General features: G+C 46.7%; 1 pseudogene; it reads left to right on the forward strand.

The window, feature by feature from the left end:
- Window positions 1-21,070: 21,070 nt before the first annotated feature.
- LOC124521209 (elongation factor 1-alpha 1-like) lies at window positions 21,071-22,429 on the forward strand (annotated as a pseudogene).
- Window positions 22,430-27,093: the final 4,664 nt, after the last annotated feature.

The raw sequence follows: 27,093 nt of genomic DNA on the forward strand, positions 1-27,093 counted from the left end.
ACCTAGACAGCCAGGTAGGCTTGAGAATTAAAACTAATCCTAAAAATTCCATAGAGACAGACAGCATATCAGTAATTGCCAGGGGAATGGGGAAATGGCAAGTGACTGCTTAAGGTATGTGAGGTATCCTTCTGGGATGATGAAAATGTTCCAGAACTAGATAAGTGATGCTTGCACAACATTGTGAATGTACTATATGCCACTGAATTGGATTCTTTAATAATGGTTAAAATGGTAGATTTGTGTTATGTGAGTTTTGCCACAATAAAAACAATTAGGGCTAGAACTCAAATTCAAGGATTGTCACCAAGTCCCAGAACCCAGCACGGACTCTTTCCCATGGGTCGAGGACATCTTTTAGAGACAGCCCCAGAACAGACAGACCCTGATTGCTCTGCCATGCCTACAGACTGGGACACTCAACTAACAGCAAAGCCGCCCGGCCAAAGAAACTGCGAGTTGGCCACCATTAAGTCTGGAAGATTTGATGCAGCTGATCTCTGAAAAGAGCACAAGGAGCTTGTTCAGGGGATGGCATCCTCAAGTACTACACTCCACTCCTCAGCTTGTTAGGGAACTTTAATCTCTGAAATTTGTAAACCCTTCTTGAAGTTATTTATATGATCAGCATGTGCAATACCTCTTGAGGATAAAGAGTTGCATAAATTTATACCACTCACTGGGCAGAACGGAATTCCTTTTAGTTCTCCTAAAATTCTCTCCTGTCAAGTTTTATGGGGATGGAGGAGAAGGGGGGATTTAGGTCTAAGATGTCAGGATTTCAACCTACACTCTCTTTCATGATTCACTAACCTTTCATCTCATCCTCTATCAAACCTGATTTTAAGAATTCCAGACTTCAGAACCCTAATTGTTCCCCCTGTCCCTTTTGATCATTTTAGTTGCCTTCCCATAAACTTTTACTATTTGTCCTCTCTCTCTGAAAAGGGAGTGATTAGAATCTCTTGAAATACTAGAAGGAGACATAGAAGAAGCAGCATCTACCATTACTGAATCTGCTGCATGCTCAGTAATATCCCTGTGAATTTAGCACCAGCATCTGCTCCCTGGGCTTCTAGGCCAGCAGAGCCTGCCCAACCCAGCTCCTGCCTTCTTCTCCAGCCCCATCTCATACCACTTTGCTCCTCGATATCAATGCTCCAGGCACCCTGGCTGCTTTCAAGGGCATCAAGATTCTTTGAACTTCAGAGCTCCTGCCCATGTTCCCCATTGAACAAGAGATAAGCTGTGCCTATTACAGAGAAAGCACTCCATACGTATTTGTTGACTGATGACTCAAAGTTTAACCCCCTTCTAGGCACTGGGTATTCAGAGATAAGCAAAACACAATATCTGCTCCCAAGAAACTCTCAACCTGGTGGGAAAAGGCAGAAAAGGAAAGCAATGAATACACTTAGAAGCAACAGCTGCATTCAACTCTGTGATCAAAGCACAGAAGAGCTGGGGACCACAAAGGGGGACCAGGTAACCCAGGGGATGTGCATCAAGAAAGGCTTCCTGGAGGAGGTAACATTTGACCTGAACTTTAAAGTATCAGTAGGAGTTGTCCATTGGAGGAGAGGTCCCCCTTCCAGGCAGAACAAACCACATGAGCAGAGGCACTGAGGATTGAGAGATCTGTGGTGACTGGAACTGAGGGAAGTGGCAGAAGATGAGCCTCAGAGGCAGGTCATGCAGGAACTCAAGCAGCCAATTCTTTTCAGAGCCTTCCCTGATCCCAGCACCAAAACAAGGATGACTGGGAACATGGAACAAGCCTCCAAGAGCATGGAACGTAAATGGAGCTGCCGCTCTTATCCTAGAGATTTACGTGGATTCTTTCATCATCTTCCTGCGGAGCAAATACCCCTTTGTCATGCAGGCCTTAATGACAGTTGACATTAAATACCCATTCATTGGAGATCTGCAATGTACAGGCCTGAAGTCAGACAGTGGAGAGGAAAAGAATATCTCAGAGCAACTTAGACTTTTACACACATGTCCCTATCCCATCCACATACCCACTCACACCACACAGGACAGTCAGCTTCACTTCAAGATGACTGGCATCCCCCTGCTGAGGACAGCCAAAAGTCACAGCCACCCCTCCCCCAAGTGTCCTGCTCACCCCAGTACCGCCTTGGAGATGACTGGAAATGCATTAACAAGGACAGAAGTTTCCATCATAACACAAGAGGGAGGGTTCAAAGTATAAACAGACTGGGAGTTATCACCATGCCTGGCATTCTCTCAACCATGGTGCCAACGAACAAATGATAATTTACTGTTAAATCTAGGTCAAACTTTCTGATCTGATATAACTCCTTGGAAGAAAAGCCCTTTGCCTTGAACTCCACTTTTAGACCTTCCCAGCCATGTGTTGAACTTTCAAGACTTTGGCTAGATATGTCCCCCTCTGCCTTTCTCAGTTGTCTTCCTGGAGACCTCCTGATGGCATCTTCAATGTCCCCAAATGGTTGCCACCACTGTGAAGCCCCTTGGATCTCCTTAATGGTACCATAGCACATCTTGTCATCAATGCTGATGTCTCTCTCCCTAGATGGTGGGCTCCCCAAAGCCAGGGACTGTCTCAGCCATCTCTCCCCACAACATCAAACACCATGCTAGGCAAATGGTAAAAACTTGGGGTGCCTGGGTGACTTAGTCAGTTAAGCATCACACTCTTGATTTCATCTCAGGTCATGATCTCACTGTTCTTGGGGTTGAGCCCCACATCAGGCTCCATGCTGACAGCTAAGAGCCTGCTTGGGATTCTCTCTCTCCCTCTCTCTCTGCCTCTGCCACATTCTCATGCTCTCTCTCAAAATAAATAAAGAAACTTTTTTTTAAAAAATGGTAAAAACTTGGTTGTAAAAGTTTAGACAAATAAATCACAGAAGTCAAAGAGACATGCTACTTTCTAGCTGGTAGAAATGTTGCTGGAATATAAGGCCAGCTCCCCAATTGCCCCCATACCCCTGTAGGCGCTTGGGTTGTGGCTCTGTTAGAGGAAATAGTTCCCAAAGACTATAACTGCAGGTGACAAAGGAATTACTTTACTGAACTATCTCACAATCCTACCTTTCTTCAGTGGTGGGACCCAGAGAATGGCCACATTAACACACATTGGCTCAGACCCAGAGCGTCAAACTCACTACCATCTCCAGCAGTGGCCTCAGGGGATGCTGTCAAACAGAGAGGTACCTGGGACAATTCTGAGCACTCTTCCAGGTGACCAGGCCTCTGCCTGTGATGCCACCAGCAGCTTCACCTGCTGCTCTCCTGCTTCACACTGAGGACAGTGCCCTGCCAGTTCCTCCTCTGGTAGTACCAGGACAGAGAGGTGGTCCCCCGATAGCATGCCATAGGCCCACTTTCTCCTGCTCCCTTCCTCAAGGAGAACTACATGCTCTGGAAATCGTTCAACAGGCAATCATAAAATCACTCTTAATGGTAGAGAGTGAGCAGGATAGGGACCGTGAGACGTGAAGAATGACACTGCAGCAGGTTGTCTGGGTTTTATTTGTGTCTCCCATCAATACCCAGCTGGGTACCAGAGAGCTCTGCAGCCCAGGACCACCAGGTAGAGACAGATAATTTCAAAAGAAAGACAAGAAAGTCTGCTCTTTCTGGTGAAGGGACTGGGAAGGGAGAGGCCCAGTGGGGTCTTGGCAGGGAAATCATGCCCTGTGGCCACATCCACAGCAGCTTCACCAGCCTAGCCAGAGCAGGCCAACACACCCAGATCTCCTGAGGCAAGCTTGATGACTGTCCTCCTATTCTGTACCACCCACCTGTCATCCCACATAAATGCTGGAGCCAGCCCCCTTGCAGGTCTGCACTCCATGATGCTACCTCTAGGGGTCCCCCGCCTCATGCAATACTCCTCTCAGATCAGAGCCCAGGCTCTTTTTGGCTGATCTGCCCTAACACACCTCCTCAACATGCCCCCCCCCCCCCCCGACCTGGTCTAGCTACCACTCCGAGCTTGGGCATGCTGGCACTGCAGCCACCTCCCACTTTTGTTCCAACCCAGACTATCAGTGTTCTTTTCTTCTGAGCTTCACTCTCACACAAGGTTCCCCAGCCACAGAATTTAACACCTACAAGCCATTTCCTCCCCAGCACAAGCATATACCCCCACAGTAGCAGGGCTGGAGGATTTCAAATAATAGTCCAATATTTTTCCCCAAGAGGTTTCTAGCCACAATGTAAATCAGCAGACGCAAATTTGATCTGCAGGATAGTCTGTGACTTTACATAGCAAAATAAATGCAAATCTCACCTGCAGGCCACGCTGGAGTCTGCTGTGCATTTTGCTTAAGTGGATTTCTTCAAAAATAAGTCACTTCTTTTCTGTAGTAAAATTAGTCTGGCCCTCTAAAGAGCCAACCTGCAAAGTCAGTTCACCAGGACAGCTTGAGAAGCAATTTGGAATCATTGGGAACAGAGTAGGACCAGCTGAGGATAGCAGGGCTGGAGAAGAGCTGGAAAAGGTACCCTTTCCAGGAGCCACACAGGGTGTGGGGGTTTGCTCCACAGGGGGTTTGCTCCAACTCACAAGTCTAGAGTCTTTAACTTCATTTTGAGTGACTTAATTATGACTAATAAAGTAAATGAACTGCTGTACTGTCTTAGTATAAATAGATATTTCTTTCCTTTCTCTTAACCCTGATGTTTCAACATCAAGAGCCAAGTTAACAAGGGTGTGTTAGATGTGTAAGCTCTAACAGCTCACTTCACATGGCTGAAACTAAATAGAGTAAACTAAATAGGGGCTGCTCCTGCCCTGGAATGGTGGGGTGTGGACCACACTGCTGGTGATCCCTCCTCTGACACTGATTGATCCATTAGTGAATCCATCATCGATGAACCCACACAAAGTTTCTAGGTTATGTACACACATTTTCATGGGCTTACAGGTTTCATAGCCATAACTAAACCCTGTGTGAGGTATAGTCTCTTTTGTCTTCCAGCTCTATGGCAGAGTTTCCCGAAGTATGATCCACAGACAGCCTGCAACAAAATCATCCCAGGTTGCTTATTGAAAATTTCTGGGTTCTACTGAGACCTTCTGATTCATGGTCTCTGGGGGTATGGCCAGGAAGCCACATTTTAAACAAGCTGCCCAGATAATTTTAAGCATGCTGCTTCATGCTTTTAGTACTTTCTGATTTATACTTTCCTTACAAGATAATGGTGATGATGATGACTATGATGATGATGATAATGGAAGATACAATAGGATTCCTTTAGATTTTTTTTGTGCTTTACTGTTTATAACACTTTTTCATAATTATTTCACTGAATTCTCACCATGACTTGACTATTGCAATCCCACTTACAGATTAGGTTGGAGTTGAGATTCAGAGAAAGGTTAAGAGACTTCCCAGGCTCAGCAAAGCATCTACTCTGGGTCATTTTCTGGAGATGACAGACTTAAACAAATCAATTCATTCTCAGCCTGTCCCATCTGCCCAGAAACTTAAACCTAGGACTTGACTGGCCATACCTGACTGGATCTTAGCTCAAGACCAAAGAACTATTTAACTCAAGGACTAAACCAACTTAAGGACTAAATGTACGACTTGAGTCATGTTCTGTACAGTCAGGAATACTCCAATAACCTTAGAGAACTGCTACTTATCTCCTCATACCACATACTCATCAGAATATTGTATGGTAATCAGAAGACCTGGTGTTGTTATGACTATACTCCTGCCAACTAAACGAGTTACTCACCTAACATAAAGCTCATCTCCTGTAAAATAACACGTTGTAACAAGACTGCATGGAAATCATGCTTGTCAGGTGCTTTGCAGTTATAAAGCATATAAATGTTAGGTGGTATTACTGTTAGCACCATTATCATCTTTAAGATTTCAAGTTCAGAGCTCCTTCCATCTCATCCTAGCCTCTCCCACCACCCTCCTCCAGCCCAGTTCCAACCAAGGCTGCCCAGGGTGGGAGCCAGGGGCCCAACATCTCCACAAAGAATGGGTAGTAGTAATTCAAAGGCTGTTTTTCCTCCACACTTTGTAGCAGTTCAGAAAGGCAAGTCACAGCCATAAATTGTGTACATAAAGGACGGCCTGTCACCAAAGGGGCCATTACCCCCTTAGAAGTCAAGCAACATAGATTAGAATGGAAATTATTTGGGATCTTCATCAGCCGGCTAAAATTGTTTAAGGCTCAGCAATTCACTGAGTTTTGTTGCTGGATCATTGATTTTAGCAGTGTGTGTGTGTGTGTGTGTGTGTGTAAACATGTATGAGTGAGTATGTGTGTGATTGCGCCTGTGTGCACTTCATATTTTGTTGAGATTCAAAACAAAAAGGAAAAACAGAAACTACTTCAAGTTCTCAGCAAGCTAGGCTTGCCCAATGATCCGGGCCTGCGTGTTCTTGGCCAAATTCAGTCCAGCAAAATCCTCCAGGCCAGAAGGAGATCCCCACAGGGCAGACAGCCATGGAAAGAGAGGGTTCAGTATGAGACTTCAAGAAAACACCACCCCCCCAGAACACAAAAATTATGATGCAGGCATCATGAACCTCAGTGTGCTCACCCCAGTCCTGATGGTGCTGCAGCCCCACCCAACGTGAGATCCAGTTGCCCAAGTCACATCTGCTGGACTCCTGGGTCAGGGAAGGAGTATAAAAGTAAAACCAAGAATAAAAGCTAGCCTTCATTCAGTACTTACTACATGCCAGGCTGTGGCAAATGTTTTATATGCATCACTTTATTTGATCCTACAAAAACTCCATGAACTAGATTTTATTATTACCATGTTAATGGAGGGGCATGCTGAAATTCACCACGATGAAATGATTCACACAAGATCACAGAACCCATCACAGGGGAGCCAGGATGCAGATTCAAGTCTTATTCTACAACCATGCTCATAACTGGGCTTTGCCAGTGTAGTCTACTATTCAGACCTGGCTTATAGAGTGAAGACCTACAGTACAGAGGTTAAAAACTCAAGTTCAGGGGCTGCTGGGTGGCTTAGTCAGTAAAGTGTTCAACTCTTATTTCACTTCAGGTCATGATCTTACCTCAGGTCATGAGATCATGGCCCATGTCTGGCTCTGTACTGGGCATGATTAAGATTCTTTATCAAGAAAGAAAGAAGGGAGAAAGAAGGGAGAAAGAAAGAAAGAAAGAAAGAAAGAAAGAAAGAAAGAAAGAAAGAGGAAAGAGAAAAGGAAAGGAAAGGAAAGGAAAGGAAAGGAAAGGAAAGGAAAAAGTAAAAAAGAAAAGAAAAGAAAAAAATCTCAAGTTCTGGGGACGGACTACCTGGCTCAACACTTGGGTTTGCTATTCACAAGCTACATACTTTAATGTCTCTGTGGCCCAGTTTTCCTATTTATACAATGGGAATAATCTACTTCATAGAGCTTTAAGAGAGGTGTAAATGAATTAGTATATGTAAAGTCACTCGAGTCCTTAGCACATGTAAGTATTCTATAAGTAAGTCTTTGAAACAGAGGGAGTTTAAGGAAGCTAAGAAGCCAAACAGGAAAAATGGGACAACCCAGAGATGAGCAAACACAGGAAGCCAGTAACTTCCCTGGGCCAGCAGGGCAAAGGAAAACCTGGCAGGCCTAGACATCCAGCAGACCTGCTCAGGAACTGGAAATCTAGAAGGGATGCAGCCAGTGTCAGAAACACTGCCTAAGGCAAAGAGGGAAAAGTACCCTAGCTTCACCCTCCTGGCCCCCTCTCCTACCAATGTCTCCCACTGGCTGAGACCAGCTGCAAGCCTGCTGACCCAGAGCCTAGAAAACCAGTTTGCAGGGTCAGCCCATGCCAAACAGAGTGGAGCTGGGCCAGAGCAAGCAGTGAGTCAGAGAGGCAGCAGGCTCAGGATGGGCATGCCTGTCTGGTTCAAAGGACAAAATCCACTCCCTAGCATGGCCTGTAATGCCCAGGCTGTTCTTCCCCCCACCAGCCTGGCCTTTCTACAGCTACATGGGCCTTCCTTCAGCTCCCAAGAGCCAAACTCCTGCTGGCCTCAGGGGCTCCGTTCATGTCCTCACCTATTACTCTTCTCCCACTCTTGTCTCTGCTCATCCCTAATCACTCTTCCCATCTCAGCTTAACTGTCACATCCTCTGAGAGTCTAGAGTAGGCAACACCTGCTAATTTCCATTCCAGTTCCATCTTCTTTTCCTTCACAGTACTGCCTACTCCCCACCTTCACCAGGCACCTAGTACAGGGCCTGGTAGATAATAGATGCTCAAAGCTATTTGTTGAGTGAGCGAATGGGGATGGTGTCCAGCCTTCACCTGGCAGGCCAGAGAAATACTCGGAGGATCAGCCCACTGGTCTATGTCCCCAGAGATGCCAGGCCCCTGGGCTACCTCTTCCACATGCTCCAAGGGCACAGCTCCACCTTTTAGGTCACTCAACAAATGCCCACCTGCAGCCTCCAGAAATCTGGCAACAGGCCAAGGGCAGGATAACTCCTCTGACTCTCCTCTCTTGGCTTATTCCACCCCTCCCTCTCTTATTCACCCCCAGCCCCCCTCCACTTCCCAAAGAAAAGCCTTGGATTCATCACCCCATGAGCACCCCAAGCCCTTCCCTCTTTGTCATATTTATTATAGCACCCTTATAATATGCCTGGGGTCAGCTTGAGGTCAGGATAATGTAGCTTTAGAAGCTTGTGAGTCATTTTAAAGCTTTGAGGTTCCTGAAGTAACAGACTAGAGCCCTCAGAAGCTTCCAGGGTCTCCTTTCCCATGGATACAGGAGGGGAGAGAGCAGGAAGAAAGGGAAGTTAGGGCAGCTGGCTTAGAGAAGAGAAGGAGGAATAGGAAAGAAGGGAGTGCGCAGGCCCTGGAAACTCGGGAACTGCCTGTAAGTAGGCCATGAGGGTCTGGGCTGAGAACGTGTGATTGGTACCACTAATCATTTCACCAGCTCAAAATAGGCTCTCTCCTCTGAGACCTTCCTCCCAGGGTCAGCCGTGGCTGCTGATTAACCAAGCATGATGTTCCACTGCTACATGGCAGGAAACAACTCCAGGGAGGGCCCCCAATGTGGACTGCAGGGATCTGCGCTCCCCAGAGGTCACTACTCAGCCTCCCAGCACCCCGGGCACAGAGGCACCCTCAAATTCACTGGTAAGGTGCCCTGGACAGGGTTAGTTCAGGCCCCCTCCCCAACAGCAGAGCCCAGTAAGCCAGGGAGGTAATTGGCAGAGCCTGGGGCCAGCCCCAGGGGGATAGTGATCCGGGAGAATACCCTGTCTTCTGGGTGTCATCCTCACTTATCCTCAGGGTGCTGTGGCCCCCAGATGCTCTCTGGGAGCTGTCTTACATCTGCTCCCAGAACAGCATCTGTAGTGATTAAAACCACACAGCCCCTTCGTTCAGACTCCTGTCATCTCTCAGCCTGGCTGCCTCTGCTGCCAGACCAGACAGTCACTTTCCTTTCTCCTATAAAGAGTCTTGTTCAACATGGTTGTTGGGAAGGGGGGCCCATGGGGACAGAAACCCAGAATTACAGCAGCAGTTAATTGCCTGGGTGGTGGCAGGGCTGACGTGGAGACATGTCTGCCTCAGAAGCTGACTTGGGTTCTCTGCTGAAGGTCATTAGGAGGAGGCAGGCTTCAATGTCTTCATCCTGCAAGGCCACATGGAAGATGACAAGTCAGCCGGGCTTGAGCATGGCACAGCTTCAAATGCTCCAACGGGCATCTGGGGTAGCCTCGGGGCACGCTCCTCCTCTCCCTACAGTCTTCACCTGGCTCGTATTGTTAATTGGCAGCCATGGGCACACAGCTGAAGCTGCCATTTCCCTCCCAGGACACGTCCCTTTACCCAGAAGCCTCAAATTCCCTCTTGCCACAGTGCTCTCCTGCCTGGTGTTCAGGGTCATCCCCTCCATGGTCCCGACTACACCGCACTACACAAGCCCACCAGATCATTTATAGATCAGGAGATAGGCTGTGCCTGAAGTTCAGGTGGCAGGGAAGCCACTTCTGTGCTGAAGAAACAGGAGACAATGTCGGATGAGTACGTGCAAGGACCGGGTTGAGTATAGCAACTGCCTCTGCCCAAAAGAGGTGAAGGCATCAGGCCCAGGCCTTCTCTGGGAGTGAGGTCAGCACCTCCAATGTGCAGGTGGAGAATAGAGATTCAGGAATGTGCTGCAGGTGGGGACCCAAAGGAGCCATCCATAGGCGGGTCACGAAATTCCAACAGGGCCATAAGGAAGGGCCAGGGCCAGCCCCAGCAGGACTGAAATCAGTCACGGCATGAGGCAGGAGGAGTGCCAGCAAGCAGACGGCAGAACTGCTTTCCTAGCTGGTTCTGTAGCCCCAGTTGAGGACACACCCTGAACCCATAAAGGGCGCTGGAGAGGAGACACGGAGGGGCCTACAGCAGGCAGACCAGAGCCCGGTAGGCAGAAGACACTACAGCCTGGCAGAGCGAATCCTGGCTGTGGACAAGAGTAAGCACTCTGTACCCCGGTCTCCCACCCTACCCAGGGAGCTGGGGCAGAGAGCATCAGCCAGCAGCCTGCAGAGGTGGAGGCAGGATGGGCACCTGCCAAGGGCTGGCGTCAGCTGTTTCCCAGCCCAGCCCAGGCCCAAGAATGTGCTGGCAGCCCTGCAGGCAACACACAAGCCCTGTGTGCTCGGGAGGCCCACAAAGGCTGCCTGTCTATCTGGGAAGCCTCTCCCATGACTGTCAGTGAAGCTAGCATTTTGGTCTTTACTGCAGCAACATGACTTTTGCCCCCTGAGATCACTGTTAGGAAGGCAGGCCAGGCCAGCTGCAGCTACCCACGACCAGCTGCTGGGGCAGAGAGCAGTGAGACAGAGCCTGGCGGCCCATTGCGCTCTGCACAGCCGGTGCACCGGCACGCACAGGCCCGCATGCTTGCTCTGTGACATGCTTCCCTGCCCTGTCCGCAGCCACACTCCTAACGAGCCATGTATACACTTCTGACTAGTCCTGATTTCTAGCTATTCCATCCCGATCACTTTAGGGATTTAGGCTCACAGATGAACTTTGCTTCCAATTTAAGAGCTCCCTTTCAGAATCCAACATCTCTTCCACAGTAGCCTCAGTCTGTACACGAGTAAACTGGATCAGATAATTTGTCCAAAATCACAGTAGCCCTTACATAACTAAGCCTCTTTGAGACATGAGCGAGAGGTTCATCTAACATTAGTCTCAGACTCTGGGGACTACAACATGAAGAATGTACAGTGTATTGAGAGAGACAAACAGTCATAATTGCATTCTCAGGATCAACAAGTGGTAAAATTAAATCTGGAAGGTCAGGGAGCACAGAGCAGATAGCATCAGACTTATATCTTAGAGGGCAAACAGGACCCCTCCAGCATTACTAAGGGCCAGTAAGAAGTACGAATTTCTGTTCACTGAGCACGAGGACAGGTACTTAACACAGGGATCAGTTAATCGTCACAACTATCCTACACAGTAGACACTTTCCTCATTTCCACTTTATAGAAAGGAAGAGTGAGCTCAGGGTATGTGACCCAAGTCATAGCACTGAAAAGGGAGAAACCAGGATCTGAGCCCTGGCATCGTGACTCCAGGATCATCACATTTAATCCCTTCATGGTGCTGCTGCCCCCAGTGGGAAGCGAGAGGGTTTCAGTAACACTTCCAGGTAGCAAATGAGGGGAAGGGCATTTGAGCCACATGCACAACATGTGCAAAGGCACAGTGGTTGAAGAGTATGGCGTCCTTGGGACCTGTAAGCAGCCAAGTATAGCAAAGGCAGGAATTGTCAGCAAAGAGGCAGATGGCATCAGGTTAGGGGAGAATGAGCTAGGGAATCTGGACTCAGGCTTGTAGGCAAAAGGGAGGAAATTCAGGATTTAAGCAGGGGGTTAACATGGTAATTTCTACATGTTGGCAAGATCAGCCCTGCACTAATAGGAGGAAGGCTAGGACAAGGGGATCAATTAGGAAACTGTGACCATGAACAGAGACCATGACTCTGGGGAGGAAGTCAGCCCTCAATTTGATGTGAGGAAAGTGAGAAAGATGGAGGAGTCTAACTCCTAGGGGCTGGCACCCAGCAGGATGGCAAGTTGAATGTGGTAATAAAATGGATCCAGTCAGGGGCAGGTTGGGTGGGAGGGGAAGAAATGGAGGGAGCTACCTGATAGTGGTTTAGGTAAGGCTTGTGGTGCAAGAGAGACCATGTGGCCACCAGATATGTGTGCAAGTGAGTGGAGGTGAAGCCATGAGAGAACCGTGGTCTGGTGAAGGGGTGGAAAGAAAGAGAAGGAAGGGGGTGCCTGGGTGGCTCAGTCTGTTAAGCGTCTGACTTCAGCTCAGGTCATGAACTCATGGTTCATGGGTTTGAGCCCTGCATCAGGCCCTCTGCTATCAGCACAGAGCCCACTTCAGATCCCCTGTCCCATCACCCTCCTCTCTCGCCAAAATAAATAACCATTTAAGAAAAAAAAGGAAAAGGAAGGAAGACGCTGAGACAGGACTCTGGAAGATTACAGACATGAATACACTCAGCAGAAAAAGAGGAGCCAGCAAAGATACTAGGAGATACTGGGCACCAAGCTCAGGGGAGACAGAACCAGGACAGAGCAATGGCTGGGGTCTAAGGAGTTTCAGAAGATGAGTGGCTAATTAATTAACACAACGGGAAGCCAGGCAAGGTGTGGGCTGCACAGAGACATGAGTGGTCACAAGAGACTTTTGTCAGAAGAATGGTAGTTTAAAGAGGAAACAAGAAATGAAGTCGGAGATAAGCTAGATGGTCTTCCAGGAACTTCACTAAAAAGAACAAGGTGCTATAGCCTGGGGGAAGGAGAACTATTCTTATCAAATTTCATTGTTTAAATTATATAATAGTGGCTACTTGTGATAGCATATATTTAAAGTGCCCACAAACACTCATGTAACCCGAGAACCAGAACATCACTGGCACCACAGCAGCAGATATCTACGATCTTCACCCCCCACTCCACCCCCACCTTCCCATCTATGGGGAGTGTTATAAGTTGGCCCCAGCTAGAGCATGGTTAAGGACTGGGAGGAAGGAAACTACAAAGCAGGGTGCCTGGAGGAGTGCATGACATGGGGAAGGCTGGGGGCACAGCAAAGATGAGCGGACAGAAAAACCATTCCTTGCCCTGAGCCAAGAGGATGGAAGGTGAAGGTTGATGCACACTTGGATGGGTTGAAAGATAATGAGAAGAGGGAGCTGGGGGAGTTTATGCCAAATGACCCCCATCTTGTCTTGAATAGAATCATCACAATAATAAATGGGCCAGTAATGAGGTGAGGACCTTGAGGAGAATGAACTGACCAGAGATACATAAAGGCTGTTGCCAAGCAGAACTGAGGGCCTGGCAGGTGCATCTGTAGTGTCTCCACCCACCCAGAGATTCAATTCCCTCCAAGCCCTCTCAGCAAGCCAGGTGGGCATAGTTGGATTGACACAAAGTGGGTCAACAGAGTGGGTCTTGTCCAACGGGAATGAATCCAAGTTTTTGATAAGTATGGGCACTCATAAGAATTGGGTTGAACTGATGCACCCCAGGATCTTGGCTGATCAAAGAATAAGATGCTGGAGAGGGAATGGGGGCTGTCCTGGGAGCAAGGGGAAGGATCAAGGGATGTTAGCTCAGAATGAGGTCGAGGATCAGATGACACTGTAGAGCTCTGAGGTAAGTGTTGGATGAGTTCTGTAAAGTGCTAATGCAATTTGCATCTGGCTTTGACACCTATCAGCTGTGTGGCCTTGGGCAGATTTTTTAACATCTCTGAACCCCCATGAACTTACTCATAGCCATTCCTCTCTCAGAGGGTTATCACAAGACTCAAAAGAGAGAACAGTGCAAGTTCATTGCCAGCTGTGTACACACATCAGCCGTGATGAATCAGGCAGGGAGGCCAAGAAAGTTTTCGGGTTTCAGGCAGAGTTGGGATGCAGCAAACCATTCATGTGACTGCCTTTTCTCGCTTTGCCCTTGTCCTTTCAGAATCTCATCTGGTTGGTTTCTGACCAATCTCTAAAACCTACTGGAGTCAATTTGAATTCTAATCCAATCCTCCAAGGTGCCCCTCCAGCCTCAGCATGGTGTCATCTATGAAATTAATGAGCGTGCTCTGTTTCATCATCTAGTTCATTGCTGGAAACATTAAATAGCCCAAGGCTCCAGACTTCGAAGTGCTCCAAATGGCCTCCACAAGTCTCCAGGATTTTTCTTTGGAGACTGTGGAAAGGCAGACACTCTTCACCCTAGGTATAGGGTGTTCTACCATAACCTACCCCTCACCTCCATTCTTATCCACAAAGGTGGTCTTTTTGTGTAGCACAAAAACTCTACATTTTGCATTAAAAATCAGGGCTCCCCATGCACTTCCCTGGAGACCACTCCACTCCTACCTCCTTCTTTAGGAAACCCTGATCCACAGCCTTGACCCCAATTCCTGCCTAGTGCCCTTCCTGTAAGGGCCTGTGAACCAGCATTGTCTCAGTCCATGATGCTTAGTGCAAAGGCAATAATTTACCACTGGCAGATGATTCTTGAAATCCAGCTGGAAATGTCTTGAAATGCAACCCAGGACCATGAATCTGCCTCTACCCTCCTTTTCCAATAGGCCAGTCCAGATCCAGGGGACTGCACACTACTCCCACCCTCTGGCATCCTTCTTTCCTCCACCTCTGTCTGCATGGTTCTCAAAGACAGCACCCAGAATTCACCCACTTTCATTGATCACCTATGAAGTGCCAACCTCAGGCATACGTACACAACCATTAACAAAACAATCACATCTGGTCCTTATGGATGCTTCAGTGCAAGCTCTCTCCTGTTCTCTGTCTCCCCTGATGTCCCAAAGAGTTGTCCTCCTGAATTCTAGTTGACAAATCCTATACTGATTTCCTCCCCTATGTGCTTGGGACAAATCACTGTCAACTGCTCATCTTCCATTCCAGCCCTGGCTCCTAGCTTACCCTGAGCTCTTCCACATAGTCCTTGTCACCCTCCCTGCCCTTTTTAATCTGAATTATCTCTCCATCTTGTGCCTGAGCAGGCATCCCTTCCCTCTTTTATAGCTCCTACCCTCTCCCACCTAAGCCTAGGCAACCCTCCTTCTCTCTTTCCCTTTATGTCTCAATCTTTCCCACCTCCAAATAACAAGTGAGCCAACATCTATTTACATTTACAAATCAACCATTTTGGAACTCTTCCCTGTGACCCCAAAGTGGTCTGGCTTTGGCACTTCTACAATTGAGGAGGATGCTTAGTAACAGATTCTGGTGCCTTAGTGTCTCACAGCTCAAGACAGGAGATCCAGACTTTTTCTTTTTTTTTTAATTTCTTACTTTTTTTAATGTTTTATTATTTATTTTTGAAAGAGAGACAGAGAGAGAGAGAGAGAGAGAGAGAGCAAGAGTGGGGGAAGGGCAGAGAGAGAGGGAGACACAGAATCCAAAAAAGGCTCCAAGCTCTGAGCTGTCAGCACAGAGCCTGAAATGGGGCTCAAGCCCACAAACTGTAAGATAGTGACCTGAGCCAAAGTCTGACCATTAACCAACTGAGCCACCCAGGTGCCCCAATTCCAGACTTTTTCTGAGGCAATTTGGTAAGAGTAACCCAAAATTCCCTTCATGAGGGATCAGATCCAGTGCCCTTGGGGTCCACTGACTTATCAGTCATCCAAAAGTGATGATTGTAGAGGTGCCTGGGTAGCTCAGTCAGTTCAGTGTATGACTTCAACTCAGGTCATGAGCTCCCATTTGTGGGTTCAAACCCTGCATCGGGCTCTGTGTTGACAGCTCAGAGCCTGGAGCCTGCTTCAAATTCTGTGTCTCCCTCTTTCTCTGCTGCTCCCCTGCTCACACTCTGTCTCTCTCTGTCTCTCAAAAATAGATAAACTTAGAAAACAAGTGATGATTGTAGCCATGCCTGACATGGTACTAGGCACTAGGAATCCAGAAATGAAGATGCACTACTGTGCCTGAAACTAACATGAAAACAGAGACAATAACAAAAGCTATAGACAAAGCACAGAACAAAGGAATTCATTTTTTTTCTTGAGGAAATCAGGAATATTTCATAGAGGTGACATGCAGAGACAAAAAAAAGAAAAAAACCAGTAAAGAAAGTGTCAGCAGTGACATTGTTTTTGACTTGGCAATCTGTCAGCTCTGCAGAGAAGAATTTTTTACCTACCCTACTGAGCACACAGAGCAGCTAGACCTGTGTGTGTGTCTATGCACATCCGAATAAATGGGTTTACACCATTTATTGTGCCCCTGTGTGTCGGCTGTGGGAGGAGAAGTTGACATCAGCGTTCCCTTTTGAGAAATGATGGAAGAGGCAGAAAGGGTTGAAACCGAAGAGCCAAGGGCCACTGCAAAGACGTTTGTTAGCTGTACCTCTACAGCAGCTCTCTACTTTGTCTTCTTCTAACCAACAGGATCCCCATTATCCATTCTACCTTCTGAGCACCTCCCACATCTATGCACTTTTCCCCACTGCACTGCACTACCTAAATCAAGCCCTCATTGTCTGCCACCTTGATTACTGCAACAGTCTCCTACCTGGCCTCCTCGCCTCCAGTATGTCCCTCTTCCAAACTGTTCTCCCCACAGCAGCCATGTCTTCCTTCTAGAGCACTGATCTGATGCTTTCCTCCTTCAATGGCTCCCCAGTTGCCTTTTGCCTGATGAGACTCTCAATGTCTGCCACATATGGCCCCTGCTGATCCCTCCAAGCCTGGCACCTCACTACTGTCCCCATGATCCCAGGCTGGATAGCTCAGCCAGACTGTGTTTTACTCTCCTACATCTCTCATGTGCTTCTACTTCTTCCGGAAACATCTTTGCCATTCCCATCCCCACCTCCTCCATACATGGCTGACCCATAGTCAACGTTGAGATCTTAGCCTAAGCTTCCTGACACCTTTCCTGGCCCCAGTCTGGGATGGGTGTGTGCCCCCATCACCACGGGGTAACCCAAACACCTGTGTAGGTGTCTGATTCCCATTAGACCACCACCTTGATGCCTAATTTTGGGGACCATTGTATCTACAGCTCTAAATCAGTTGTTGTTAAGTTAGAGGTGCTCAATGTTTATTGAACCACTGGATGTGCTGGGAGTCCTTGTAAGTCTCTACTGTCATTATTGGCTTCCCAGCTAAAATGAAACATTTTGGTGGTTTCTCCTGAAAAATCATAGAGTCCAAAACTGCCAGGAGTGGGAGGACCTTGGAAACACCTAGCTCAAATCTCAGATATCAACCGAAGGAACTGAAGCCCAGAAAGCAATAAGCAGTGAGTCCCCCAAGGCTATATGGGAAATTATGAAGACTGTCACTCTATCATTATGTGTAGTAATTAGTGGTACCTGCCCACATCCCACACAACTGCAGCCCCCAAAGAGCCCTCTCCATTCCTGATTACAAAGCATTTCCTCTTCCTCATCTCCTTCATTGTTTGAACCACACAACTCCTGCAAAATCGGTTGGGTAGGTGATCTCAGTGCCCCCATTTTATTGAGTAGGGAACTGGGGCTCAGAGATCCCAAGCTGCAAGTCCCAGGGATGGAGGAAGTCTCTTCAGAATCCAGACTCCATGTTCATTCCCCTCACCATACTGCACCTGGCCCTTTTGCCCTTTGCTCACAAGAGAGTTGGATGCCAGCAAGGACTAGGATGATCGAGCCAATGCTCTGTCACCATGGCAGCACATTGCCAGGTGGCTGATGGGGTAAGAGCTCCACAGACCTGCAAGAGGAAAGGTTGCAAGAAAAGCTGCACTGGGTCCAGGGCTACGAGAGTGAACAGGCAGGCAGCAGCTCTCAGACTCACCAACCATCAGCCAGGTGCTTGACTTTATTTAAGAAAATTATTTTTCATTTGGTCTCATGGGCAATGGACCATGTCCTGCCTTTTTAAAACGAGATTGGGAAGCTAGAGCTGACCTGACACATCCCTCCGGTTTTCCTATGCACACTTAAACATTCTGCCAAAACTAATATCTTTATTCCTAAAACCTTCAATTCATGTAGGGCAAGCAGCGTCTGCCTGTGCTGTATGGAGCATGCACTTCAGCCTTTATATTACCCAGAGGAATGAGCTGCTATTATGAAATCATTAAATTAATAACTTGGTAATATAGGCAGATATATAAAACAATCTGTTCATAGAACAAAAGAAATTACTACGTTCCAAACATTCATAATTTAATTTAACAGCAAATTAAAGTAGCATACATAATTTTAGCCTCAAAATGTCAATAGTATTATGTAAATAGAGTACCGAGTCCTATTGCTCTGCATGTGTGTGTGTGAGTGTGTGCATGCGCACGCATGCACATACACACATACAGGTGTGTAGTTGTGAGTGTTAAATGAGGGCGGGGTGCAGGGCTGACATTTACCTCCTGTAGGCCTCTTTCCTTCACGACAGAGAAGCAATTGACAGAAATAGATGAGGTGCCCAGCTTTTAATTAAGAATGTATTAAACATTCAAAGAGCTGTAGAGGGAAAGCTAGTGAGGCGCTCTGCTGGCTGCCAGGATTGGATGCTGAGCAAACAGTAAGAACTACAGAGGAGACAGATCCGGGGGGCTGTGCCAGGGCTACCTCGGGAAGGGTGAGTGTCAAAGGCCACCAGGCCTAGAACATGGGACCTTAGACAGGAGACAAATCTTACAAGTATGGAGATGAACCCATGGAAAGACAGGCTGCTGGCTAGCATGGAATTATCTCAGGGAAATGACCAGGACAGGGGAGGTCTTCCCCTGCCCCAGCATCTGGCAAGAACTAGCCCTCCCACCCCTGAGCTCTAAGGTGGGTAAAGTAAGCCAGAGAGACCCTGGCCTATTCTGGTCAACTCCACAAACCACCTGCCTTGTGTGAACTGAAAGGAACAAGGCTAGTATGAGGCTGTGTGAGGGACAGGAGTCACTCCATGGCAGGAGTTCCTGACCCCTCTTCCTGGCAGGTGGCAGGTAGTGGTCCCTGTTAAAGGAGAAAGAGTACAAAGGCTTCCTATGTGAGGCTTCACCCAAGCTTTTCTCACCTCTGAGGAGTCATACCTGTTTCTGCTCCCATGAATTGTTTTCTAGGGACAATGGATAGCCCAGAGTCATGGACTTGCAATGCTGCAAGGGACGTGTGAAGTCAGTGAGTTCAGTCCTGCTTCAAAACAACACAATACACACATGTGCATACACAGAATTTGGGACATAATTTCAGGGATTCACATATCCTGTTGATGAACCCAAAGTGAAGAATCTCTGGTTTGGCTGAAGACATTCATTAAGCATGGAACTATATGTATAAAGAGTAATATATATCTAGTACCAAAGGTATGAGACAGAGAGTAAGACAGGAATTCACAGAAGGCTTCCTGGAGGAGGGAAAACACTTGAACTTGAAGGATGGTTAAGCCTTAGATAAGGAGATAAGAGGAAGAATACATGGAATGAAGATTTAAAAAGAAAGAAAGAGACAGAGAGAGAGGAAGGAAAGAAGAAAGGGAGGGAGGGAGGGAGGGAGGGAGGGAGGAAGGAAGGGATAAAGAGAGACAAAAAGAAAGAAAAGAAAAAAACAATGAAAGAATGAAAGAAAAAGTAAGCCTGAATGCATGAAGGACAATTAGTCTTCCATGGATGAGGGTAGGAGAGGAAAGAAGGTATCCTATGGGGAAAGACCCTGTATAAGACAGGTCTATAAACAAAAGCATATAAAACATTTATCTTCTTAGATATATTTATTTTCTGTGCATGTGAATAGTGAACTAGAGGAGAAAAGATTAGAACCAGGTAATCCAGTGAATAAACCATTCTAGTAGTTTAGGGGTGAGGGGAGCAGCAAGAAGACTAAGTCTAAATAGGTGTGGGAAGGAGGGGACAGGAAGACACATTATGAAGATAACCTTGACAGGACTTTGGAATGGTTGGAGGATCTATCTTTACAGGACAGCTACTGTAACAAAACCCACAGAATCTAAATGGCTTAACACCAAAGGTTTATTTCTCACTCACATCACGGTATGATGTGGGTGAATGGAGAGACTTGATCCATGCAGTCATTCAGGGACCCATGTCCCTTCTACCTTGTGGCTCCAACATAGTCCACATTGTCCTCCACTGGATGTGTCTCCACTCCACATATGGCAGGAAGATGAGGGAATAGAGACAGCATGAAGAGTTTTATAGAAGCTTTTACTGCCAGCCCAGAAGGTAGTTAACATACCCCTGCCCGTGTTTTTTTGGCCAGAGCTCATTCATGCACCTGCTGGAAGACTGCGAAATGTAGTCTAGCTACCCAGGAGGATAAGGGAAACAATTTCCCAGTTTCTATAGCTGCCAATGAAGAGAGAGGGAGAGGGAGTCAAGAATGAGTACTTTCAGGCCTAGGAACCAGAAGATTAATGGTATCACTGATACACATAAGAAAATTCAAAAGGGAAGCTACAAGGATCTAAAGCTTGGCATTGTACATCCATATGCCTAGTAATTAACCCAACAGAATAATAAAGTAGATTTGCTCAGACATACAGTTGCAACATTATCCCAGAAGCTTAGCATAACAATCTGACTCTTTCTTATATGATACAAGAAGTAACATGGTACAAGAAGTAACATATGACACAAAAAACATTGGCAACAAGTTTTAATTTAGCCTTCCTCAAACCTAAGAAATGTAATGTTATCAAAGGGCACTATTAAGAGAGTAAAAGGGCAACCCACAGAATGGGAAATAATATTTGCAAATTACCAGATAAGGGACTAATGTACAGAATATATAAAGAATTCCTACACCTCAACAACAAAAAACAAACAACCCTATTCAAAACATGGACAAGGGACTCAAATAGTCATTTCTCCAAAGAAGATATACAAATAGCCCACAAGTACAAGGAAGGATTCTCAACACCACTAATCATTAGAGAAATGTAAATCAAAACCAATGAGAAATCACTTCACATCATTTTGGATGGCTATTATTAAAAACAAAACAAAACAGTTTTTCTCATAACTAATTGGCCACAAGAACACAGGTGTCATGAAAACCACCACTAAAACTAAATCAAAATGAGAAAGGTAAAAACTCCTATCAACATCCCCATCATTGGACACGTAGATTCGGGCAAGTCTACCACTACTCGCTATGTGATCTATGAATGTGGTGGGATTGACAAAAGAACTACTGAAAATTTTGAGAATGAGGCTGCTGACATGGGAAAGACTCCTTCAAGTATGCCTGGGTCTTGAAAGCTGCACATGAACGTGGTGTCACCATTGATATTGCCCTGTGGAGATTCAAGACCAGCAGGTTTTATGTGACCATCACTGATGCCAGGAAGACACAGAGACTTAATCAAAAACGTGATTACAGGCACATCTCAGGCTGACCATGCTGTCCTGTTGCTGCTGGTGTGAATTTGAAGCATGTGTCTCCACATAGGGGTAGACCTGTGAGCATGCCTTTCTGGCTTACACATGAGTGTGAAACTAATTAATGGTGTTAACAAAATGGATTCCACTGAGCCACCATACAGCCATAAAAGATACGAGGAAATCGTTAAGGAAGTCAGCACCTACATTAGGAAAATTGGCTACAACCAACATAGTAGCACTTGTGCCACTTTTTGGTTGGAATGGTGACAATATGCCAAATGCTGACTTGCCCTGGTTCAAGGGATGGAAAGTCCCCCATAAAAATGGAAATACCGGTGGAACCACACTGCTTGAAGCTCTGGATTGCATCCTGCCACCAACTCGTCCAACTGAGGAGACTTTGCCCCTCCAGGATGTCCATAAAATTGGTGATATTGGTACTGTCCCTGGGGGCCAAGTGGAGACTGGTATTCTCAAACCTGGCATGGTGGCCACCTTTGCTTTAGTCAGTGTTACAACTGAAGCAAAGTTTGTTGAAGTGCACCACGAGGCTTTAAGTTAAGCTCTTCCTGGGTACAGTGTAGGCTTCAAGGTCAACAACGTGTCTGTCAAAAATGTTTCTCTTGGTACTGTGGCTGGTAACAGCAAAAATGACCCACCAATAGAAGCAGCTGGCTTCACAGCTCAGGTGATTATCCTGAACTATCCAGGCGAAATCAGTGCTGGATATGCACCTATACTCACACTGCTCACAAATTTGCTGAGCTGAAGGAGATTGATCATCACCCTGGGAAGAAGCTGGAAGATGGCCACAAGTCCTTGAAATCTGGTGGTGCTGCCATCGTTGATATGGTTCTTGGCAAGCCCATGTGTGTTGAGAGCTTCTCTGACTATCCTCCTCTGAGCCATTTTGCTGTTCATGACATGAGACAGACGGTTGCTGTAGGTGTCATCAAAGCAGTGGACAAAAAGGCAGCTGAAGCTGGCAAGGTCACTAGAAAGCTCAGAAACCTAAATGAGTATTATTCCCAATACCTGCCTCCTCAGTTTTAATCAGTGGTAAAAGAATGGTCTCAGAACTATTTGTGTCAATTGACCACTTAAGTTTAATAGTAAAAGACTGGTTAATGATAACAGTGCATCTAAAACCTTCAGAAGAAAAGGAGAATGGTGTGTGTGTGTGTGTGTGTGTGTGTGTGTGTGGCAATTTAAGTTATTAGTTTTTTAAATCAGTACTTTTTAATGGAAACAACTTGACCAAAAATCTGTCACAGATTTTTGAGCCCCATTAAAACAAAAGTTTAGTGAGAAAAACAAAACAAAATATAACAAGTAACATCTTGGTGAGGATGTGGAGAAATCAAACCCTTGTGCATTGCTGGTTGGAATGCAAAATGATGTAACTGCTATGAAAAACCAAATAGTGGTTTTTAAAAAAAATTAAACATGTATTTACAATGTGATCCAGCAATTCCACTTCTAAATATATACACAAAAGAACTGAAGGCAAGGATATGAGTAGGTATTTGTATGCCCATGTTCATAGCAACAGTAACCAAAAGGTGGAAGCCACCCAAATATCCATTGACAGATGAGTAGATAAACAAAATGTGCTTGATGTATACAATAGAATATTATTCAACCTTTAGAAGGGAGGAGATTTGAACACATGCTACAATATGGATGATCCTTGAAGACATAGGCTAAGTGAAATAAACCAGTCACAAAAGGACAAATATTCTAGGACTTCATTTACATGAGGCTCCTAGAGCAGTCAAATTCATAGAGACAGAAAGTAGAATGGGAGATGCCAGGAGCTGGGAGGTGGAGGAGTGGGGAGTTAGTGTTCAATGGGTACAGAGTTTCAGTTTGGGAAGATAGAAAGTTCTGGAGAGGGCTGATGCTGATGGTTGCACAACAGTGTGGATGTGCTTAATGCACTGAACTGTCTGCTTTAAAATGGTTAGTAAATTTTATGTTATGTATATTTTGCCATAATTTTTAAATCCCAGTGTAGTTAGCATGTAATGTTATATTAGTTTCAGGTATATGATATAGTGATTCAACAATTCTATACATTACTCAGTGCTCATCATGATAAGTGTACTCTTAATCCCCTTCACCTGTTTCACCCATCCCCCCACTTACCTCCCCTCTAGCAAACACCAGTTTATTTTCTATATTTATAAGTCTGGCTTTTTTGCTTCTTTCTTTTTCTTTGTTCATTTGTTTTGTTTCTTAAATTCCACTTATGAATTAAATCATGTGGTATTTGTCTTTCTCTGACTGACTTATTTCACTTAGCATCATACTCTCTAGATCCATCCATGTTGTTGCAAATGGCAAGATTTCATTCTTTTCATGGCTGAGTAACATTTTGGGGTGTGTGTGTGTGTGTGTGTGTGTGTGTGTACACCACATCTTCTTTATCCATTCCTTTATCAGTGAACACTTGGGTCGCTTCCATATCTTGGCTATTATAAATAATGCTGCTATAAACATAGTGGTACATATATCTTTCAAATTAGTGTTTCCATTTTCGTTGGGTAAATACCCAGTAGTGGAATTATTAGTGCATATGGTAGTTCTATTTTTAAGTTTTTGAGGAACCTCCATACTGTTTTCCACAGTGGCTGCACCAGTTTGCATTCCCACCAGCAGTGCACAATGGTTCCTTTTTCTCCACATCCATGCCAACACTTGTTTCTTGTGTTTTTAATACTAGCCATTCTGACAGGTGTGAAGTGATAGCTCATTGTGGTTTTGATTTGCATTTCCCTAATCTTTAGTGATGTTCACCATAATTTGTTAAAAGAATAGCATGGGTAAGTTCATCTCTCTAAAAATGCAGACTCTGCCAAAATGTGATTAGTATACACATTTTCTGCTCAGAGGCCCTCCCAACGACACATCTCCTTCGGCAGTAAGCTCATAATCTCTGTGCATCCCCAAACCTTCTCCCGGCTTTTCACCACAGTCCATGTGCACACAGACTGCCAGGAGTCAGGGGGGGACCTCACTGGCCTCTTCTCTTCCCTCCTGTGAGCCTCCCCATCCAACAGGCAAGTCTCTCAAATCCATTTTCCCCTTTTCTCACTGTGGCCTGAGGAACTGCTTCAGTTCTGGCTTCACAGAAGCTTAGCTCACTGTCTCTCATACTGACAGCTGCAATGGCCTCTAAGCAGGTCCCACTGCTCATGTCTCATCCAACCTTCTTCTCATTGTGGGGGCATCTTCCTGACCCAGGCCATGGTCTGCTCAGGCCATGGTCTGCTCTGAGTTGCTCTCAGGAGGTACTATGTAAAATGCACATGTTATCTTACCCTCACCCCTGGCAGGTTCACTTCTATTACCCCACTTACAAAGAAGAAAATGAAGGGACACCTGGGTGACTCAGTCGGTTAAGCATCTGACTTTGACTCAGGTCATGATCTCACAGTTTGTGAGTTCAAGCCCCACATTGGGCTCCACAATGGCCGCACAGAGCCTGCTTGGGATTCTCTCTCTCTCTCTCTCCCCCCTTCCCTGTGCTCTCTCTCTCTCTCAAAAATAAATAAATAAACTTTTGGGGTGCCTGGGTGGCTCAGTCAGTTAAGCATCTGACTTCAGCTCAGATCATGATCTCACAGTTCATGGGTTGCAGCCCCACATCTGGGTCTGTGCCGACAGCTGAGAGCCTGGAGACTGCTCCAGATTCTATGACTCCCTGCTACCTGAAAGGGTGGGCCTACACTGGCCGACTCCATCTTGTTCTGTGTCCTTCACTTTGACCACGCCTCCTCCCCTTGGGTAACCTCCCACTCACCTGCCTAACAGGACTCCGACCCTTCCCCAGCCAATCGGCTGAGGCCACAGCCATTACCTCACCAACTGCCCCTAGGCCCCAATAAAACCTTTGTCCTTTTGAAACTCGCTCTCTCTCCCCTGGTATCTCACCACTGCGTCAGTGCAGGTAGGGGATTGAGCTCGAGCTAGCTCGAATAAAGGCTCTTTTGCTTTTGCATCGGACTCGGCTCCCTGGCGGTCTTTGGGGATCACGAATTCTGGGCATAACATTTGGGGGCTCGTCCAGGATCCCCAAGACCCCCAAGGGACCCCCGACCTGGAGAGCCTGACTGGCCACGGTTAGTGTCTGTTCGTTCCATCTTTTTTCTGTGTGAGCTCATTTCTGAAATTCTGGCAGTGCCCGACGCAGTCTAAGTGGACACACTGGAGGACCATGGGCCGGGAGTTTCAGGAGACATTCCGATCCTCCCTTCTGGAGGGACATGGAATCCCCTCATCAGTTTTGGAGAGACGTGGAATCCCCTCAAAGGTCTAAGCTAGCTTTCAGTTTTGCTTCCGTGGAGTTGGAAGACTTTCTAAGGGCCCTCTGTTTGTCTGTTTCTGTGTTTCTCTGTTTTGTTCTGTGGACTTACTGGACGGACATTATGGGACAGACTCAGACTACCCCTCTACCCACCCTCTCGGCTTAAGCCCTTCCTAGCCCCACTCCCTCTGGAGCCAAAACCCATTCTTGCTTTGCAGGGGACAAAGAAGAAGGAAAACAAGAAAGGTCTTACCCAGCCTTCAGCACCCCTCTACCCTGTCCTACAAGGGGGGACTGAAGAAGAATTAATTTTTCCTCCCCCCATATAACCCCTCTAGGATGCCAGAAGAACACCATCCTCCCCCTCCGGGGGAGGCAGACGCTGTTCCCAGAGCGGGAGGTGGAAACTCTCCAGTGGGAAGCCCACCCTTTACCAGACAAAGGGATCAGAGGGAGCAATCCGCCTCCGCCGCCGACTCCACTGTTCTGCCCCTGCAAGCCACCGGACCCCCAGACACAGAGGGGAATCAGCCCCATCACTATTGGCCTTTCACCACTAGCGACCTCTACAATTGGAAAGCTCAGAATCCTAAGTTTTCCAAGAAACCAGCAGGGCTTATTAATTTATTAGACTCTGTTCTTTTTACCCATCAGCCCACGTGGGACGATTGCCAGCAGCTTTTGCAGGTCCTGTTCACGAATCCTCAATGGGGCCTGAAAACTAGTTCCGGGTGCAGACAGGAATCCCACCACCAACCAGGCTCAGATAGATGCCTCCTTCCCCTTAACTCAGCCCCAGTGGGATTTCAACACAGCAGAAGGTAAGGAGAGTCTCCAGGTCTACCGCCAGACTCTAATGGGGGGTCTCCGAATGGCTGCTAGAAAGCCAACCAATTTGGCCAAAGTAGGAAATGTGCAACAGGGAAAAGATGAATCTCCAGCTGCCTTTTTAGAACGGATCATGGAGGCATTCTGTACCTATACCCCCATGGATCCAGAGGCTCCGGAAAGCAAGGCAGCTGTTATCATGGCCTTTGTAAACCAATCGGCCATAGACATTAGGAGAAAATTACAGAAAATAGATAGACTAGGAGAAAAAAGTCTGCAGGACTTACTGGTGGTAGCCGAAAAGGTATATAATAACCGGGAGCCTCCTGAGGACAAGCAGGCTCGTGCCATGGCGGCTGCCAGCAGTAAGCAGACTTGAGACCTGGCCAGAATACTACTAGCTACCACTGCTGACTTCCCCGAGGAACGAGACCGCCATCTCCGGCAGCTGGCAGACAACACAAGAAAAGATAAAGGAACCACCAAGGGGGGGAAGCAGAGGCTGCAGAAAGATCAGTGCGCATACTGCAAGGAGATAGGGCATTGGGCCCGAGAGTGTCTGAAAAAGGCCGATGGGAAG

The sequence above is a fragment of the Lynx rufus genome, unplaced genomic scaffold (genome assembly GCF_022079265.1).
Source record: "Lynx rufus isolate CCGP_SWC_20201006 ecotype Redwood Valley unplaced genomic scaffold, mLynRuf1.p SCAF_3, whole genome shotgun sequence".
In the NCBI taxonomy this organism is placed as follows: Eukaryota; Metazoa; Chordata; class Mammalia; order Carnivora; family Felidae; genus Lynx; species Lynx rufus.